The sequence below is a fragment of the Myotis nattereri genome, assembly GCF_964212035.1.
Source record: "Myotis nattereri genome assembly, chromosome: X".
Lineage (NCBI taxonomy): Eukaryota > Metazoa > Chordata > Mammalia > Chiroptera > Vespertilionidae > Myotis > Myotis nattereri.
Window position 1 is genome coordinate 43,624,393 of NC_138078.1, and position 20,131 is coordinate 43,644,523.

The 20,131-nt window shown below is 40.2% G+C and overlaps 1 pseudogene across 1 annotated transcript; it reads left to right on the plus strand.

Moving 5' to 3' along the window:
* The first annotated feature begins 7,902 nt into the window (after positions 1–7,902).
* Positions 7,903–10,271, plus strand: LOC308510956 (uncharacterized protein C4orf19-like; annotated as a pseudogene). The gene is made up of 2 exons: positions 7,903–7,926; positions 9,497–10,271. The product of its transcript is annotated as an uncharacterized protein C4orf19-like (transcript).
* The last annotated feature ends 9,860 nt before the right edge of the window (positions 10,272–20,131 follow it).

Genomic DNA, 20,131 nt, shown 5'->3' on the forward strand with positions numbered 1-20,131 from the left:
GAACCTGAGACTCCCTCCTGATTGAAAAAGACAACCGTGTCCTCAGCCGCCAGCCTGCTCCGCATGCACCTCCGCACCTTAGTATTGTACTTCCACACCGCACCTCCTCTGAGTCTCGGTATGCTTTTCTCTTTCCTTCTAGTTGTAGAATTTCCACTCAGCCAGCCTTCCTGTGATTCTGGGTGATGTCCGTTCCATCTTTTAGTTGTATTTTTGAAGTGGTTGTGCGAGGCAGCAATCTCTGGTGTTTACCTATGCCACCATCTTGGTTTCTCCTGAATGTTAGTTTCTTATTCAATTATGAAGTCTTGTCATGGGTTAACAATGTGATTCACTCCACCTTTGTTGTGTAAGCTGTTTTGGATGTGATTGTTGTTCCGGTTCTTGTGGGAATAATTGTCAGAGATCTCATTGGTATGTGCTCACTGTGGGTTCACCGAGTCTATGGCCTGGGAGGAAGGAGTCTCAGGGTCTGAGGCTCAGGACCTGTGACTTCAGCCAGTGTTGTGTGACTCTTGCTGGATTACAGTCACTCTGCAACTCACTATAAGGGGCCCTGAGCTCATGACAGTGGGCAGCGGGTGTCTTGTAGTCTGTGGTTGAGGCAGTGGGACTCTGGCCAAAGTGATTTCCTTCTCTGAATCACGAAGGGTTTCAGGATTCAGCAACAGTCTGTCCAGAGGTAGGTAGCTTGGAGGGGGATGTTGTGGATCCTACTGAGGGAGGTGTGTGCCTTTGATTGGAGAGGTACATGCCAAATGCCTGCACACAAAGGGGCCCAAGAGCTGTCTGCAACGGGTGTGTTCTTGTGGGTCCCACACGCTGGATTGGAGTGATTGTGGTACACCACTGCCCCCATGGAAGGAGAAGTCCCAATTTCTGCTTTGGGGGATGTGCGCCCTTCTTTGAATATGGATGCCCAATGGCTGCTTACAGAGGAGCCCAGGAGCTATCTTCTGGGGCAGTTGGCTCAATGGGCCTTGTGTTGGTGTGGCGCTACTGCGGAGACTGGATTCCAAGCGGTCATGGTTATACCTTGCAGTGACTCAGAAAAGCACCCAGGGGCCACCTGCGAGGGCAGTGGACTCAGGGGGCTTGTGCACTGGATCGGTGCAACTGCAGCGACTGGATATTGCCAGCTGAGGAGGAGGAAGTCTGAGTTTCTGCTGCCGGGTCCTTGAGCTCTTGGTTGGATACGAGTGCACCTAGTGGCAGCTCACAGAGGCACCCAGGAATTGCCTGCTGGGGTGGTGGCCTCAGGGGGTCTGTCTGCTGAAACTACATGACTTCAGTGTCTGTGGCTATGCAGCCAGGAAGGGGGAAGTACAAATTTCTACTGCCATGGCTGTACACCCTTGTTTGGATATAAGCACCTCCAGCAAGGGCTCAAGGAGGCTCCCAGGAGTCGCCTATAGGGGCAGCAGGCTCAGTAAGTCTGCGTGGTGGAAAAGCACAACTGCGGTGTCCAGAAGTCAGCAGCCGGGGAGGGTTGTTGTCCCCATTTTTGCTGCCTTGTGCCCTTGGTTGAAATTGTGAGTGCCAAGACGGGGCTAACAGAGCCACCCAGGCACTGTCTGTCAGGATGGTGGGGCTCAGGAGGCCTGTGCTCTGAAAAGGTGCAACTGTGGTGTCCAGAGTTCTGCAGCTGCGGGGTGGGAAGACTCAGTTTTTGCTGCTGCACCCATGGCTGCATACATGCGCACCCAGTGGCGGCTCCCAGGGGTACCCATGGTGCGTTTGCCAGCGTGGTGCATTGAAGCACTCTGATGGGCCCTGGCACTGAAGCCGCACCATTGAGGTGTCTGTGGGAAGGTATCCAGGAAGAGGGAATTCAGAATTTCTACTGCTGTGGCTGTATGCCCTTGTATGGATATGAACACACCCAGCCGAGGCTCAAGGAGGCACCCAGGAGCCACCTATGGTGCGGTGGGCTCTGGAGGCCTGCACGCTGGAAAAACACGACTGTGGTGTCCAGAGTTCTGCAGCTGTGGAGTGGGAAGACTCAGTTTTGCTGCTGTATCCGTGGTTGGATACGCACGTGCCCAGTGGCGGCTCACAGGGGCACCCACCGTGCATTTGCCAGCGCAGTGCACTGATGCACTCTGAGGGGCCCTGGCACTGAAGTCCTGCAACTGAGGTGTCTATGGGATGGTATCCAGAAAGAGGGAATTCAGAATTTCTACTGCCAGGGCAGTGTGTCCTGTTTGTATAAGATCACACCCAGTGTGGGCTCACAGTGGCACCCAAGAGCTGCTTGTGGAGCAGTGGCCTCAGGAGGCCTGCACACTGGAAATGTGCGACTGTGGTGTCTGGAGGTCTGTCGCTGTGGGGATGGGAAGTCGCACTTACTGTTGCAGGAACGGTGCACCTTTGGAGGTGGAGGTCCTAGGGTCTGCAGGTCTGTGGGTGGGGCAGCAGGATTTTGGCTGGAGTGGATGCTGGGTCGCAAGCAGTATCCCAGGCTTGTCTGGGTGGTGATGTTGATGAGTTCCTAGAAGAGGCCGCTGTCCCCTTCAAGATGGTATGGGCTCCGTGCCTGAGTCCCACAGCCCGGGGAGTGTCTGCAGTGGTGGTAGGTTCTCACTGTCCAGGAGAGCCTGGTCTGCCAGCCCCTGCTACTCCTGCCAGATTTAAGTGTTTCTCTCTCTCTCTCTCTCTCTCTCTCTCTCTCTCTCTCTCTCTCTCACACACACACACACACACACACACACACTCACACCACACATATCCACACACTCTCGTTTCACTTCCTTACTCACATCCTCTCCCGCACCTCCATCCTGCCAGCTGCCATCTTCGAGGACTAAAATATATATTCTTTTTTTCTGATTTTAACAATTCTTAAATCAGGATGAACCTTATGTTTAATGGTAGGACATAGTTTAATTGACAGAGTTTTTAATTTCCTGTTAGTCCATAAAATAATGGTGTAATCAATGGCATCTTTAGACTGATGTTACTGTGAGCAAGTAACTCTTATAAATTCTAAAGACTCCATCTCATGACCCAGAAATTCCTCTTCTGTGTGTTTAACCTAAGAATGAAAAAACACCAATTTAAAAAATATATATTTTTATTGATTTCAGAGATAAGGGAGAGAAGGAGAAAGGGATAGAAACATCAATGATGAAAGAGAATCATTGATCGACTGCCTCCTGCATGCCCCACAATGGGGACCGAGCCCGCAACCTGGGCATGTGACCTGACCAGGAATCAAATTGTGACCTCCTCATTCATAGGTCGAAGATCAACCACTGAGCTACACTGGACAGGCCAAAAAACACCAATTTGAAAAGAGAAATGCACCCCTATGTTCATTGCAGCATTATTTACAATAATCACGATTTGGAAGAAACCTAAGTGTCCATCTATAGACAATTAGATAAAGAAGCATGGTACATATACACAATAGAATATTACTCAGCCATAGAAAAGAAGAAATATTACCATTTTCAATAATATGGATGAACCTATAGGGCATTATGATAAGGGAAATAAATCAAAGACAGAAAAAATAGCATATGATTTTACTTATATGTGTAATCTAAAGAATAAAACAAAATAATAAAGAAAACAGAGATTCATAGATATAGAGAACAAACTATTGCCAGATGGGTCAGGGAATGGGTGACTGGGTGAAAAAGATGAAGGGATTAAGAAGTACAAATTGGCAGTTACAAAATAGTCACAGCGATGTAAACTACAGCATAGAAAATATAGTCAATAATATTGTAATAACTATATATAGTGCCAGATGATTACTAGACTTATCGGGGAATCACTTTGTAAATTATATAAATGTCTAACCACTTTTCTGTATACCTGAAAGTAATATAGACTAATATTGAATGTCAACTGCGATTTAAAAATAAATGTAATTTAATTTAAAAAATCATGACAAAAATAAAAATAAATTGCATAAATTTTTGTTAACTAGTCAAATGAAAAATAAGGTGTCAAAATTACCCTATGGTTTAAATTATGAACAAAAGACTACATATTAGAGATACTTTATCTCTAAATACTGACCTATCTGTTTTGGTTCCTACCAGAATTACCTAAATCACATTTTGTCTCCTCTTACCTGAAATATTTTATCTTGAAATAACTTTCTCTTTGGTTCTTACTTCTAGCTTCAATAGTACCTCTGAGAAATTCTATCTATAGAAAGGTTTTCCTATTCTCCTATCATTTCTCTATACAGAAACTTTACTACCATACACTATTCTAAGAACTTTATATATGTTAACTCACTTAACTATAATAAATTACTCCTTTGTCTCCATTTAAAAGATGATGAAACCAATGCCCAGAGAGGCTAAGTAGTGTTCCCAAGATATCATAGTTGCTAAGTGGTGAAGCTTGGGTAAAAACCCAAGAAGTCTGGCTCCAAAACTTATTTTCCTAATGAATAAAAAATAAAACGCAGACGCCTAAACCTGAAAATATCTTCCTCTATGTTCAAATCATACTCAGTTCTCACCTGATCCTAGAGGCCTCCATAAATATTAGTAAGATCAGCCATATTAAGCAATGTTCCCCAAGCCATTCAGAAACTTAATTGTAAAGCAAAAACTCCTGGGATAGAAGGATTTTTTCCCTCATAACTGCTGTTGTAGAGTTCTTTCTATTCTACAAACTATTCTAGATTATACCAGTGATAGTTTTACAAAATCAACAGGATTAGGTTCAGGAAAGAGAGAGAAAATAGAAGGAAATGGTGAAAATAATGAAGTGGGAAGGACAATTCCACTTTCCACTCTCCTGTGCCCTAGAATTTGTGACTTCCTTAGGAAATTTTCAGGCAGGGTCAGAAGCCAGCAACCTTTTGGGAAAAAGGCCATAAAATCTGTGCTTGAGCATAGTCGATCTGCAATAAACATAATGGCACTATTACAACTAGTCATTATTTACTCTAATTGTACCATGCAAAAATAATTGATGACAAAACAAAGTTCACAGCACTTGCCCCATTATACTCTTTTTAATTTACACTTTCCATTTGGTCCCCCAATGTGTAGCCAGCCCATGGCTGTCTTCCATTCCTAGCTCCTCGAGGCTTTTTGCAAAAGATAGTCCAGTCTCACCTGGCTGGTGTGGCTCGGTGGTTGAGCATCAACCCATGAACCCAGGAGGTCAGGGCTCGGCTTGAATCCCTGTCAGGGCACATACCCAGGTTGCGGACCCAGTAGGGGCATGCAGGAGGCAGTGGATCAATGGTTCTTTCTCATCATTGATGTTTCTGTCTGTCTCTCTTCCTCTCTCTGAAATCAATAAAAATATTTTTTTAATAAAAGATAGTCCAGTCTCCCCTAACAGGGTGTAATGGAGGACCCTGTCACACTCACCTGACACACTTAGTAGTGTGTGTTCATGGTGGAAAGGAAAACCTCATGGTTGATACTTATGGTCATTCCCTGAAGGAGAATGGACAGTCCTGGGGTCTAAGACATCCAGCCTTTTATATTATAGGGGCATTAATTTGCATAGCAAGTGCTGCAACATGACTTTTCATATTCTTTCTGCTTTCACATCTTCACAGAGCTAAGAAGTAAGAAGGAAGTAACCCTTCCCTGGGAAATGGGAAGGAGGGACAGGTCATCGATTCAGTAGTTTCTGCTCATGACCACTCATAACAAGTGACTTTCAAAACTTCTTAAGGTGTTATTCTTTGTCCTTGGCCATGTAGACATGATAGAACTTGAGCCAGTTTCTTGAAAGTGGATAATAGCATTTTGTGCTTCAGATTTATGTGAACTGATCTCACAAGGAAAAAAAAAAAAAAAAGAACCAGCTTCACCATCCCTCACAGCCTTTCTCAATAAGCAGACTATATCAAGGTATTTCTGATGAGAGCACATTTAGTCACCTATATCAATTTTGATAAAGAAGGAAAAACTGGGCAATGTAATCTCTGCAATCAGCTTATACTATTTTCAGCCCTGGTCAAGTACTCTTCACAACCTTCTTTCTATAATGTTACCTAATAAATAGAGGCCTTGGAAGACCAGCTCCAGAGAAAATTTCTAGAACTCTTTCAGCAGAGAAGAATTTAGTGGTCATTTCAATTATAAATGAAAGGAAATGAAGGCTTTTCTCCTCTACCTATTTCTGTACTATATTCCTCTTCTTTTTTCTTAGAATGGAGACCCTCCCTCTGCAACATACATGTGTACATATGCACACACATGTATACACACACACACACACACACACACACTTTAGCCAAATTCTAGGGAACTTATTTCTAGTGGCATCTCTAAAAGTTGATCCCTTTTATCTATTTGCAGTAAGTCCTCACTTTTCTTTCCTGTCTTTATTGATAAGTTCCTCTCTAGTTTGGTCTTCTGCTGATAGTTTTGACCTGCAGCCATTTGACAAGATACAGCATTCATTTATGATTAAAACACTCAATAAAAAATAAAATGGATATAGGAAGAAAGTGTTTCAACAAAATAAATTCCATATATACAAATCCTCAGCTAACATACATACTCAATAGTGAAAAACTGATAATTCATCCTCCAAGATCAGGAAAAAGACAAGGATGTCCACTCACACCACTCTTATTCAACATAGCACTGCTGGAAGTCCTAGCCAGAGCAACCAGGCAAAGTAAATAAATGCCATCTAAATTTGGAATAAACAAGTGATCCTGTCATTATTTAACAATGATATGATACTTTATATAGAAAACCCTAAAGACTCCACAAAAAATATTAGAAACAATAAACAAATACAGTAATGTTTCAGGATTCCAAATCAATGTACAAAAGTCTGTTGCATTACTATACACTAACAATGAAATATCAGAAGGAGCCGAAACCGGTTTGGCTCAGTGGATAGAGCGTCGGCCTGCGGACTGAAAGGTCCCAGGTTCGATTCCGGTCAAGGGCATGTACCTTGGTTGCGGGCACATCCCCAGTGGGGAGTGTGCAGGAGGCAGCTGGTCGATGTTTCTCTCTCATCGATGTTTCTAACTCTCTATCTCTTTCCTTTCCTCTCTGTAAAAACTCAATAAAATATATTAAAAAAAAAAGAAATATCAGAAGGAGAAGTAAAGAAAAGAATCCCATTCACAAACACAACGAAAAATAAAATACTTGGTAATAAACTTTATAAAGAAGGTAAAAGACCTCTGAACTAAAAACTACAAGACACTGTTGAAAGAAATTGAAGAAGACATAAAGACATGGAAAGATATTCCATATTCATATGTTGGTAGAATTAAAATTGTTAAAATATCCATATTACCTACAGCAGTATACAAATTTAATGCAACTCCTATCAAAATTTCAATGGAATTTTTCACAGAAATAGAAAAAGTTTCTCAAATTTGTATGAGCCACAAAAGACCTCAAATAGCTATACCAATCCTGAGAAAAAAAAGAACAATGCCAGAAGTATCACACTACTTGGCTTCAAACTATACTAAAAAGCTGCAGTAATCAAAACAGTATGGAATTGGCAGAAGAACAGAAACACAGGCCACTGGAACATAATTGAAAGCCCAGAAGTAAGCCCACACATATATGAGCGACTAATTTTTGACAATGGGGCCAAAAACATACAATGGAGAAAGGAAAAGTTCTTCTATCACTGGTGTTGAGAAAACTGAAAAGTCACATGCAAAAGAATGAAACTAGACTTCTATCTAACACCATGTTCAAAAAATAACTCAAAATGGATTAAAGACCTGAATATGAGATCTGAAACAATAAAATACAAAGAAGGAAACATAGGCACTGAACTCATGGTCCTTGGTGTCAGAATGGGTTTTTGTGAACTTGACCCCAAAGAGAAGGGATGTAAAAGCAAAAATAAACAATTGGGACTACATCAAACTAAAAATCTTCTACACAGCAAAAGAAGCCATCAACAAAACAAAAAGCAACCAACAAAATGGTATTGCAAACAATACCTCTGGTAAGGGACTAATATACAAAATACAAAATAAAGAACTCACACAACTAAAAAAACAATAAAAAAAAACAAACAATTTGATTTAAAAATGGGCAGAGGACCTGAATAAACACTTTCCCGAGGAGACACACAGATGGCCAACAGATATTTGAAAAGATGCTCAACATCACTAGATTTAAGGGAAATACAAATAGAAATTACAGTGAAATGCCACTTCACACCTCTTAGAATAGCTATTATCCAATAAATAAGTGTTGGAGAGGGTGTGGAGAAGAGGGAACCCCAATATACTGCTGGTGAGAATGTAAACTAGTACAGCCACTATGGAAAACAATATGGAGGTTTCTCAAAAATTAAGATAGGAGCTACCAACAATCCCTCTTCTGGGTGTCTACCTGAAAATTTTGATAACATTTATTTATAAAGGTAATGTACACCAATGTTCATTGCAACATTAATCACTTAATGAGACTTTCAAGGATCTGAGTAAGAATTTGAAAGATATGAAAAAGAACCAGTCAGAAATTAAGCATACATTAACTGAAATAAAGAATAATTTACAGGGATTCAACATTAAAGTAGAAGATTCCAAGAATCAAATCAACAATTTGGAATATGAGGAAGCAAAAAACACCCAATAAGAAGAGCAAAAAGAAAAAAGAATCCAAAAATATAAAAATAGTGTAAGGAGCATCTGGGACAACTTTAAGTGTACCAACATTTGCATTATGGAGGTATCAGAAGAAGAAGAGAGAGAGCAAGATATTGAAAACCTATTTGAAGAAATAATGACAGAAAACTTCCCATACCTGGTGAAAGAAATAGGTTTACAAATCCAGGAAGTGCATAGAGTCCCAAATAAGAGGAACCCAGAGCGGCCTACACCAAGACACATCATAATTAAAATGCCAAAGGTTAAAGACAAAGAGAGAATCTTAAAAGCAGCAAGAGAAAAGCAGTTGGTTACCTACAAAGGAGAACCCATATGACTGTCAGCTGATTTCTCAACAGAAACTTTGCAGGCCAGAAGGGAGTAGCAATAAATATTCAAAGTCATGAATAGCAAGGACCTACAACCAAGATTACTCTACCCAGCAAAGCTCTCATTTAGAATTGAAGGTCAGTTAAAGAGCTTCACAGAGAAGAGAAAGCTAAAGGAGTTCATCAACACCAAATCAGTATTACATGAAATGTTGAAGGGTATTCTTTAAGAAGAGGAAGGAGGAGGAGAAAGAGGAGGAGGAGGAGGAGGAGGAGGAGGAGAAAGATAAAAACTATGAACAATAAAATGGCAATAAATACATATCTATCAGCAATTGAATCTAAAAAGAAAAATAAATGAACAAGAAATATAATGTACAGAATAAACTGATGAATGAAATAGAACCAGAGCTGCCAGGTCCATGGGCTTTGGGCACTGCTGAGTGTTACCCCACTCCCCCCCCCCCCCCCCCCCCCGCCAAAGCCATGAGTACCCAGGCCCCAACACCACCAACCAGCCCCAGGAAGAGAAGTTAAACTTCTAGAGAAATCTAATGGATAATCACAACAGATAATACAAAAAATAATTCAGATAGGGTGCAGGTGCTATAAAATGATACAAAACTATCTCTTTGATCCAGTTCAAGTGCCTTCCCCTGGTTATGTCAACGAAGTAAACAGCTACAAGTTAGACGAAGAGGGTACTGTTAAATTAAAAGGCAAACAGAGTGGCGAAGTCCTGGTACGAAAAAAATGACCTTCGGAGTGGGGCTTGAGGAGGACTGTGAGCAGAAGCAGAAGAGCTGGACCACAGGAGCCCTGCTGACCTCACCAGGGACTACAACCCCAAGGGGACAGAGGAGGGGGACACTGTGAGGAGAAGACTGGTGGTGCCATCAATGGCATTGGGCCTGCTGCGGCTCTGCAGCCCACTGGATATCCTAGGCCCCACCAGGTTGGCATGGGTTCCTGGACCAGTACTGTGAACAGCATACACCCAACTCAACCCTTCCTCAAAAGAGGGGATACCAGGTAAATGGACTGTGGGCTGCAGGCCTCCGAAGAGATCTGAGTCATCTGAAATGGAGAGGGCAGAATGTCCTGCTGTGGAAGTACCAGACTATGTTCTCCAGATACCAGCCCAGATTATCCTCAACACTGGGGTTTAGTTGGAGACAACGTGGATCATGAAGAAAAAGATTATCTTTTCAAGAGCTATCCTGAGGAGGACCTTCCTCCCCTCAGAGGAAATGCGCCCTGGCGTGGGGGAACAGGGTTTGAACATGCCCTTCCCCAGGAAGAGAAGCTGGGATTCATTAAATGAGGCTGTGTCCACAGAAGTCCTGAGTATCTATTTTAAAGAATAGGACCCCGCCGAGGACATGCCTGTGGCTGTTTTGAGAACTGGATGGGAGGATGCTCATGGCTGCACTGGAGATAGGAGTGGGGAGTAGGAGAATGAGGACACACAGGTGGAGGAAATTCTGGTGGCTTTAGAAGTGGCTACTGCAGAAGTTGTGGATAAGGTGGATAAGGGGAGGGAATTTGTGCATGCAAATGAGTGACTTTGAGCATGTTTTCATATATCTCTTTGCCTTGTGTATGTCCTCTTTCTAAAAGTGTCTATTTAGGCCCTTTGCCCATTTTTTGATTGTTTATCTTCATTTTGTTAAGTTGTATGAGTTCCTTGTAAATGTTGGGAGATTAAACTCTTATTGGAGATAACATTGACAAATATGTTCTCCCATGCAGTGGGCTTTCTTGTTGTTTTGTTGATGGTTTCTTTTGCTGTGCAGAAGCTTTTTATTTTGATGTAGTCCCATTTCTTTATTTTCTCCTTAGTAGTTTCCATTGCCCTAGGACCTGTATAGATGAAGATATTGCTATGACAAATGTCTGGTATTTTGCTGCTTATAGAGTCTTCTAAGATTTTTATGGTTTCTTGTTTGCTGGAAGTTAACTGTATACACCAGCCGTGGGCAAACTACAGCCCGCGGGCCAAATCCGGCCCGTTTGAAATGAATAAAAATAAAAATAAAAAAGACCATACCCTTTTATGTAATGATGTTTACTTTGAATTTATATTAGTTCACACAAACACTCCATCCATGCTTTTGTTCCGGCCCTCCGGTCCAGTTTAAGAACCCATTGTGGCCCTTGAGTCAAAAAGTTTGCCCTCCCCTGGTCTACACCATTTTCTACACTATCATGAAAGTGCAACAGGGAACTCAGAAGGCTGATAGACCTTGAGCATTGGCAAGGGCTAAAAGTTATGCACCATTTGTTCTGTTGAGACAATGGTGGCTCAAGCAATTTCCTGACCTAATAGTCTCAAAGTAAATCTTTACTAATATTTACTGACCTTTAAGATAGTCTGTCTGCTACTGGATTGCCTGCCTGACCAAGGGCAAGATGTGTATTGTAAAATTGAATAAAAGCTAACAGGGCCTGGGCCCCAGTGGAGCCTTTCTACCAGAGAAGGGTTTTCTGCCTGGCCCCCCATGATTTCAAATTCATATTTCTTGTCTAGTGTCTTCATTTGTGTGCGGCCCTTCTCCAGATCCTGAACCCTAGCCATGCTGGTTGCGGCTTTTACACCCATTTTACATTTAAGTCCTTTAAACATTTTGAGTTCATTTTTGTGTATGGTGTAAGTTAGTGTTCTAGTTTCTTTTTTTCTTTTTTTTGCATGTATCTGACCAATTTTCCCAGCACCATTTATTGAAGAGACTGTCTTGACTCCATTGTATGCTCTTGCCTCCTTTGTCAAATGTTAATAGAACACAAAGGCTTTGGTCGATCTCTGAGTTCTCTGTTCTGTTCCATTGGTCTATGTATCTGTTCTTGTGCCGTACCAGGAAGTTTTTGAGAACAGTGGCTTTGTAATATAGCTTGATGTTCTTCTTTTTCAGGATTGCTGCGGCTAATCAGGGTCTTTTTTTATGCCATATGAATTTTTGGAGAGTTTGTACTAGGTCTGTGAAATATTCCTTTGGTATCTTAATGGAGATTGCATTGAATCTATAGATTGCTTTGGGTAGTATCGACATTTTAATGATGTTGATTACACCAATCCATGAACATGGTATATTCTTCCATTTGTTTATATCTTCCTTTATCTCTTTTATCAATGTCCGGTAGTTTTCCGAGTACAGGTCATTTACCTCCTTAGTTAAGCTTATTCCTAGGTATCTTAATTTTTTTTTTATTGCAGTGGTAAATATGATTATTTTTTTTAGTTTCTCTTTCTGTGATTTTATTATTGGTGTATAAAAAGGCCATAGATTTCTGGGTGTTAATTTTGTATCCTGCTACATTACTGAATTTATTTTTTAAGTCTAGTAGTTTTTTGATGCTGTCTTTGGGGTTTTCTGTGTACAATTTCATGTCATCTGCAAATAATGACAGTTTTACTTCTTCTTTTTCAATTTTGATGCCTTTTATTTCTTCTTCTTGTCTTATCACTATGGCTAGCACTTCCAGTACTATGTGGAACAGGAGTGGTGGTAGTGGCATCCTGTCATGTTCCTCATCTTAAGGGAAATTGTTTTAGTTTTTTCCCATTGAGTATGATGTCGCCTGTAGGTTTGCCTTATAGAACCTTTATCATGTTGAAATATGCTCCCTCTATTCCCACTTTCCTGAGAGTTTTTATCAAAAATGGGTGCTGGAACTCTCCAAAAATTCATCTGGAATAAAAAAGGACTCTTATTAGCTGCAGCAATTTTGAGAAAGTTAACAAAGTTGGAGGGATCACAATACCAGATATCAAGCTATCCGAATATAAAAACTGCCTGGTATTGGCACAAAAACAGACATATAGACCAATGGAATGGAATAGAGAACCCAGAAATTAACCCAAGCCATTTTGCTCAATTAATATTTGACAAAGGAGCAAGAGAATACAATGGAGTCAAGACAGTCTCTTCAATAAATGGTGTTGGGAAAATTGGACAGATACAGGCAAAAAATAAAAAAATAAAACTAGACCACCAACTTACACCATACACAAAAATAAACTCAAAATGGATAAAGGACTTAGAAGTAAAATGGGAAACCATAAAAATCGTAGAAGAAGCCATAAGCAGCAAACTAGCTGACATTTGTCATAGCAATATCATTACCAATATAACTCCTAGGGCAAAGGAAACTAAAGAGAAAATAAGCAAATGGGATTACACAAAAATAAAAAGCTTCTACACAGCAAAAGAAACCATCCACAATACAACAAGAAAGCCCACTGCATGGGAGAACATATTTACCAATGTTATCACCGACAAGGGTTTAATCTCCAACATTTATAGGGAACTCATATAAGTTCACAAAAGGAAGATAAACAATCCAATCAAAAAATAGGCAAAGGATCTAAATAGACACTTTTAGAAAGAGGACATACAGAAAGCCAAGAGACATATGAAAAAATGCTCAAAGTCACTAATCATCCAAGAGATGTAAATCAAAACAAAAATGAGGTATCATCTCACACCTGTAAGAATGGCTATCATCAACAAATTAACAAAAGACAAATGCTGGCAAGGATGCGGAGAAAATGGAACCCTCTTGCACTGCTGGTGGGAATGCAGACTGGTTCAGCCACTGTGGAGAACAGTATGGCGTTTCCTCAAAAAATTAAAAATGGAACTCCCATTTGACCCAGTGATCCCACTTCTAGGAATATATCCCAAGAAAACAGAAACACCTTCAGAAAGGATATATCCACCCCTATGTTCACAGCAGCACAATTTACAATAGCTAAGATTTGGGAACAACCTAAGTGCCCATAGCAGAGGAGTGGATTAGAAAACTGTAGTACAGCTACACAATGGAATACTACGCTGCTGTAAAAAGGAAGGAATTCTTACCATTTTCAGCAGCTTTGGTGGAACTGGAGAGCATTATGCTAGGCAAAATAAGCCTGTCAGAGAAAGTTAAATAACACATCATCTCACTCATTTGTGGAATATAATGAACAACATAAACCAATGAACAAAAATAGAACCAGAGTCATAGAAGCACTGAACAGACTGTCCAACCTCTGAGGGACTGCGGGGGTTAGGGGATAAGAGATCAACCAAAGGACTTGTATGCATGTATATGAGCATAACCAATGGACACAGATTGGAGGGGTGAGGGCATGTGCTGGGCGCTGAGGGTGGCTGAGGAGATATCAATGGGGAAAAAAGGAGACTTGTGTAATACTTTAAACAATGAAGAATTTAAATTAAAAAAAAGAAAACAACCAAGAAAAAAATGGTTATTGGATTTTGCCGAGTGCTTTCTCTGCGTCTATTGATATGATCATATGATTTTTGTCTTTCAATTTGTTTATGTGATGTATCATGTTTATTTTTTTGCAAATATTGTACCAGCCTTGCATCCCTGGAATAAATCCCACCTGATCATGGTGTATGATCTTTTTAATATATTGCTGGATGCGATTTGCTAATATTTTGTTGAGGATTTTAGGATCTATGTTCATCAGGGATATTGGCCTATAATTCCCTTTCTTTGTAGTGTCTTTATCTGGTTTTGGAATTAGGATAATGCTAGCCTCATAAAAAGAGTTTGGAAGTATTCCTTCCCTTTGCATTTTCTGATATAGTTTGTGGGATATAGGTGTTAGTCCTTCTTTGAATGTTTGGTAAAACTCCCCTGTGAAGCCATTGGACCTGAGCTTTTGTTTGCTATGAGTTTTTTGATTACTGTTCTCTATTTCATCAGTTGTTATTGGCCTATTCAGGTTTTTTTTATTATTCTTGATTCAGTTTTGGGAGATTGTGTTTTTCTAAGAATTTCTCTATTTCACCCACGTTGTCCAGCTTGTTGGCATATAGTTGTTCATAATATTTTCTTACAATCATTTGTATTTCTGTGGTGTCAGTTACTCCTCCACTTTTGTTCCTAATTTTATTTATGTGGGTCCTCTCTCTTTGTTTCTTGATGAGTATAAATAATGGTTTATCAATTTGTTTTTATCCTTTCAAAGAACCAGCCCTTGGTTTCATTGATATTTTTGTATAGTTTTTTCAGTCTCTCCATTATTTATTTCTGCTCTAATCTTTATAATTTCCTTCCTTCTACTTACTCTGGGATTTTCTAGTTGTAGGGTTAAATATTTTATTGTTGATTTTCCTTGTTTTTTTAGGTATGCCTGTAGTGCTATGAACTTCCATCTCAAGGCTGCTTTTGCTGTGTCCCAGAGATTTTGGGTTGTTTTGTGTTCATTTTCATTTGTTTTCAGGAAGATTTTTATTCATTTCTTGATCTCATTGGTAACCTATTCATTGTTTAATAACATGCTATTTAGCCTTCATGTGTTTGAATGTTTTTGGGTGTTTTTATTGTAGTGGATTTCTAATTTCATTCCATTGTGAGTTGAGAAGATGCTTGATATGAATTTAATCTTCTTGAATTTGTGGAAACTTGTTTTGTGTCTTAAAATGTGGTCTATCTTTGTGAATGATCCATGTGCACTTGAAAAGAATGTATATTTTGCTGTGTTGGGGTGAAATGTTCTATAAATGTATATTAAATCCATCTTATCCAGTGTGTCTTGTAGAATCTCTGTTTCCTTGTTAAGTTTTTGTCTGGAAAATCTATCTGGTGAATCAGAGGGGTGTTAAAGTCCCCTACTATGACTGTTATGTTGCTGATTTCTCTGTTAAATTCCTCTAGAAGCTTTTTTAAAATATATATTTAGGTGCTCCTATATTGGGTATATATATGTTTAGCAGGGTTATATCCTCTTGTTGGATTGATCCCTTTATTATTATGTAGTGACATTTGTTGTCTCTTGTGATGGCCTTCATTTTGAAGTCTATTTTGTTGGATATGAGTATTGCTACCCCAGTTTATTTTTCTTTTTTTGCTTGGAATATTTTTTTCCTATCCCTTCACTCTCATCCTGTGTGTGTCTTTTGTTTTGAGATGGGTCTCTTGTAGACAGCATATAGTTGGGTCATGTTTTTGTATCCATTCAGCTACCCTACACCTTTTGATTGGAGCATTTATTTCATTTACATTTAGGGTTATTATTGATATGTACTTATTTATTGCCATTTTAATTCTGTATGGCTGGGTTTCTCTGTTTCTTCTCATTACAGCAATCCCTTTAGCATTTCTTGTAATGCTGGCTTGGTGGTGTTTTACTCCTTTAGCCTTTTTTTTTTTTTTTTTTTTTTTTCGGTCTGGGATGCTCTTTATTTGACCATCTATTTTGAATGATAGCCTGGCTGGATATACTAATCTTGGTCTCAGATCCTTGCTTTCCATTACCTTGAGTACTTCATGCCATTCCCTTTTAGCCTGTAGAGTTTCTGATGAGAAATCAGGTGTCAGCCTTATGGGAGCCCCTTTGTAGGGAACAGTTTTCTTTTTTCTTGCTGCTTTTAAGATTCTCTCTTTGTCTTTAACTTTGGCATTTTAATTATGATGTGTCTGGACATGGGCCTCTTTGGGTTCTTCTTTTTTGGGGTTCTCTGTGCCTCCTGAACTTGTGTGACTTTTTCCTTTACCAGGTTAAGGAAGTTTTCTGCCTTTATTTCTTCAAACACCTTCTCTATGCCTTTCTCCCTTTCTGCCTCTTCTAGTACACCTGCAGTTCTAATATTGTACGTTTCACATTGTCCCACAGCTCCCTTAAGCTGTCCTCCTGTTTTTAAATTGTTTTTTTCCTCTTTGGTTTCTGATGGAGTGATATTTTCAACTCTGTCTTCTAATTCACTGATTCGATCCTCAGCTTCCCCTCATTTGTGTATTCCTTCCAATGTGTTCTTTATTTGTGTTATGTCATTCTTTATCTCAGACTGTTCTTTTTTCATAGTTCTTATACCTTTTTTTCATGCTGTTGGAGCATTTTTACCATCATTACTCTGAACTCTGTTTCACATAAATTTCTTATCTCTGCTTCATTTATCTCTTCTCCTGGAAAATTCTCTAATTTTTTCATTCTAGCCGTTGTTTCTTTGTCTCCTCATTTTGGCCTTCTGTTTGGGTTTGTGATTATGTATTAGGTAGATCCTCTACACCAGTGGTTCTCAACCTTCCTAATGCCACGACCCTTTAATACAGTTCCTCATGTTGTGGTGACCCCCAACCATAAAATTATTTTCGTTGCTACTTCATAACTGTAATTTTGCTACTGTTATGAATTGTAATGTAAATATCTGATATGCAGGATGTATTTTCATTGTTAAAAATTGAACATAATTAAAGCATAGTGATTAATCACAAAAACAACATGTAATTATATATGTGTTTTCTGATGGTCTTAGGTGACCCCTGTGAAAGGGTAGTTGCACCCCCAAAGGGGTCGGGACCCACAGGTTGAGAACCGCTGCTCTACACCTCTCAATATCTAATGTAGGACAGTGTTAAAAGGCTGTTTCTGACTAATATAGATTAGGCAAAGACTAAAACCTCCAGTGACAGCCTCTGCCTACAGACTGATAGGATTCCAACTTGAATTGACCCCCAGGCAATCATATCAGGTATGGTGAGATTTTTTTCAACAAAGTGGGGCAGTTGCTTCTGTCTGGAGGCTAATTGTTATTTTAAATCTCTTAAGTGGCTTCAGGGTAAGGTGTTTTCCAGTAGATTGTCTCAACTGTCTTCCCCCCAGGGCAAGGCCAATGTCGATGTGGGAAAGATGGCCTCAGATGTGTTGAGGGAAAGACTCAGCCCAGGAAACTTGGGGTGTCTGCCTTCTGAGCTCTATCTTCTGTCTCCAGTCTATTTCACCCTTCCTCTGCCAGAGCACAACGTGGGTGGCTCCCCAGGGAATTTTGTGCATTGACCCTTTAAGAGGGTTCCTGAATTTTCAGCTGTCCCTCTCTGCAGACAGCACCCTGCTGCTTTTCACAGCCAGACATTATGTGGGTACCCTCATCAGTTTTGGTGCTCTCTACTGGGGGGCCCAGCTTGGGGATTAGATACCAGAGTTCTCAGTGGCAACCCCCTACAGCTGAGATATCTCTCTGAGACTTCAGTTGCTGTCTGTGGGTACCCAGCCAGTTCTTTTGCACCTCTGCCCCTTCTACCAGTCTCTATGTGGTCTCGACTTTTGTTCCTTCCTTGGGTGTCATGATTCTCACCTTCGAGTTTTCTGTTAATTATTCAGGAAAACTTTCTGTATTATAGTTGTAATATCAATTTATTCTTGGGAGCATGTCCATGCAGCAGCCACTTACTCTGCTGCCATTTTTAATCCCCGTCAATTCTTTATCTTGCTTTTGAGAGCCAAACATTGGACCTGACCCGGAAGAAGTAATTACCCCACTTAAAGTGCTTACTGTATCGCAATAGGGTGGCTTGTTTTCAGGGACAATCCCCCAGGGAATTGATAACTTACCACTTGTTTGACAGCAAGATAAGCTCAGAAACATTCAGGGTGGAGCTAACAAAGGTTAGTCATTGGATGTGATACTAAGACACCTTGACCTTAATTTTTTTTTTTTAATATATTTTATTGATTTTTTACAGAGAGGGAGGGAGAGAGATAAAGAGTTAGAAACATCGATGAGAGAGAAACATCGATCAGCTGCCTCCTGCACACCCCACTGGGGATGTGCCCGCAACCCAGGTACATGCCCTTGACCGGAATCGAACCTGGGACCTTTCAGTCCGCAGGCCGACGCTCTATCCACTGAGCCAAACCGGTTTCGGCGACCTTAATTTTTTTACATTATTATGTTTTAATCTCCTTTGGGATTGGGAGGCTGGTCAAAATAATTGTTGAAACTGCTTGTGTCATATTTGGGTTTGAAGTTTATGAGATTTGGAACAGTGAAGAGAAATATAGAGTATTTTATGCCATTTAATGCCTGGCTCTGATTAAAATATAATAACATAAAAAAATAAAACAAAATAGAACTAAGGGCATGGAAAAATGAAACAGACTGACAAATCTCAGACTGAAGGTGTGAGGGGGGTGTAGGAAGAGATTAACCAAATATCTTATATGGATATATGCATTATCTATGCTCACAGACAATAGAGTGGTGAAGGCCTGGGGCAGGGCGGGGAACCGGGTGGAAGGGGGCAATGGGGGAAAAGGGAAACATCTGTAATACTCTCAACAATAAGATTTTTTATAAAAATATATTCTATTGATTTTCTTACAGAGAGGAAGGGAGAGGGATAGAGAGCCAGAAACATTGATGAGAGAGAAACATCGATCAGCTGCCTCCTGCACACCCACCACTGGGGATATGCCCGCAACTAAGGTACATGCCCTTGACTGGAATCGAACCCGGGACCCTTCAGTCCCTAGGCTGACGCTCTATCCACTCAGCCAAACTGGTCAGGGCAACAATAAGATTTTTTTTCATTTTTAAATATATTTTTATTGTTGATAGTATTACAGATATTTCCTCCCCCACCCCCCCTTCCCTCTCCTCCCAACCCTTACTCCCCTCCAGGTCTTCACCATCTTATTGCCCACATCCATGGGCTATGCATATAAGTTCTTTGGTTTATCTCTTCTTGTCCCCCTAACCCCACATTGAGGTATGTTAGTCTGTTCCATGCATCCCTGCCTCAGGTCTTATTTTGTTGGTCAATTCATTTTTTTTAAATTAGATTCCACAAATAAGTGAGATCAAGTGATATTTATCTTTCTCAGGTTGGCTTATTTCACTTAGCATAGTATTTTTTGAGGTCCATCCATTCTGTCCCAAAGGGTAAAAGATCCCTCTTTTTTACAGTTGCGTAGCATTCCATAGTGTAAATGTCCCACAGCTTTTTTATCCATTCATCTACTGATGGGCTGTTTCCAAGTTTTAGCTATTGTAAATAATGCTACAATGAACATAGGGATGCATATATTCTTTCTGATTGGTGTTTTAGAATTTTTAGGGTATATTTCCAGAAGTGGATCATTGGGTTAAATGGAAGTTCCATTTTTAGTTTTTTGAGGAAACTCCATACTGTTTTCCATAATGGCTACACCAACCTATATTCCCACTGGCAATGAACCTGTGCTCCCTTTTCTCCACATCCTCACCAGCACTTATTGTTGATTTTTTGATGATAGTCATTCTGACAGGTGTGCAGTGATATCTCATTGTGGTTTTAATTTGCATTTTTCTGATGATTAGTGACTTTGAGCATTTTTTCATGTGTCTCTTGGCCATTTTTATTTCCTGTTTGAAGAAAAGTCTATTCAGGTCTTCTGCCCATTTTTTTAATTGGAAGACAAACATCCAAATAAAAAATGGGCAAACGATCT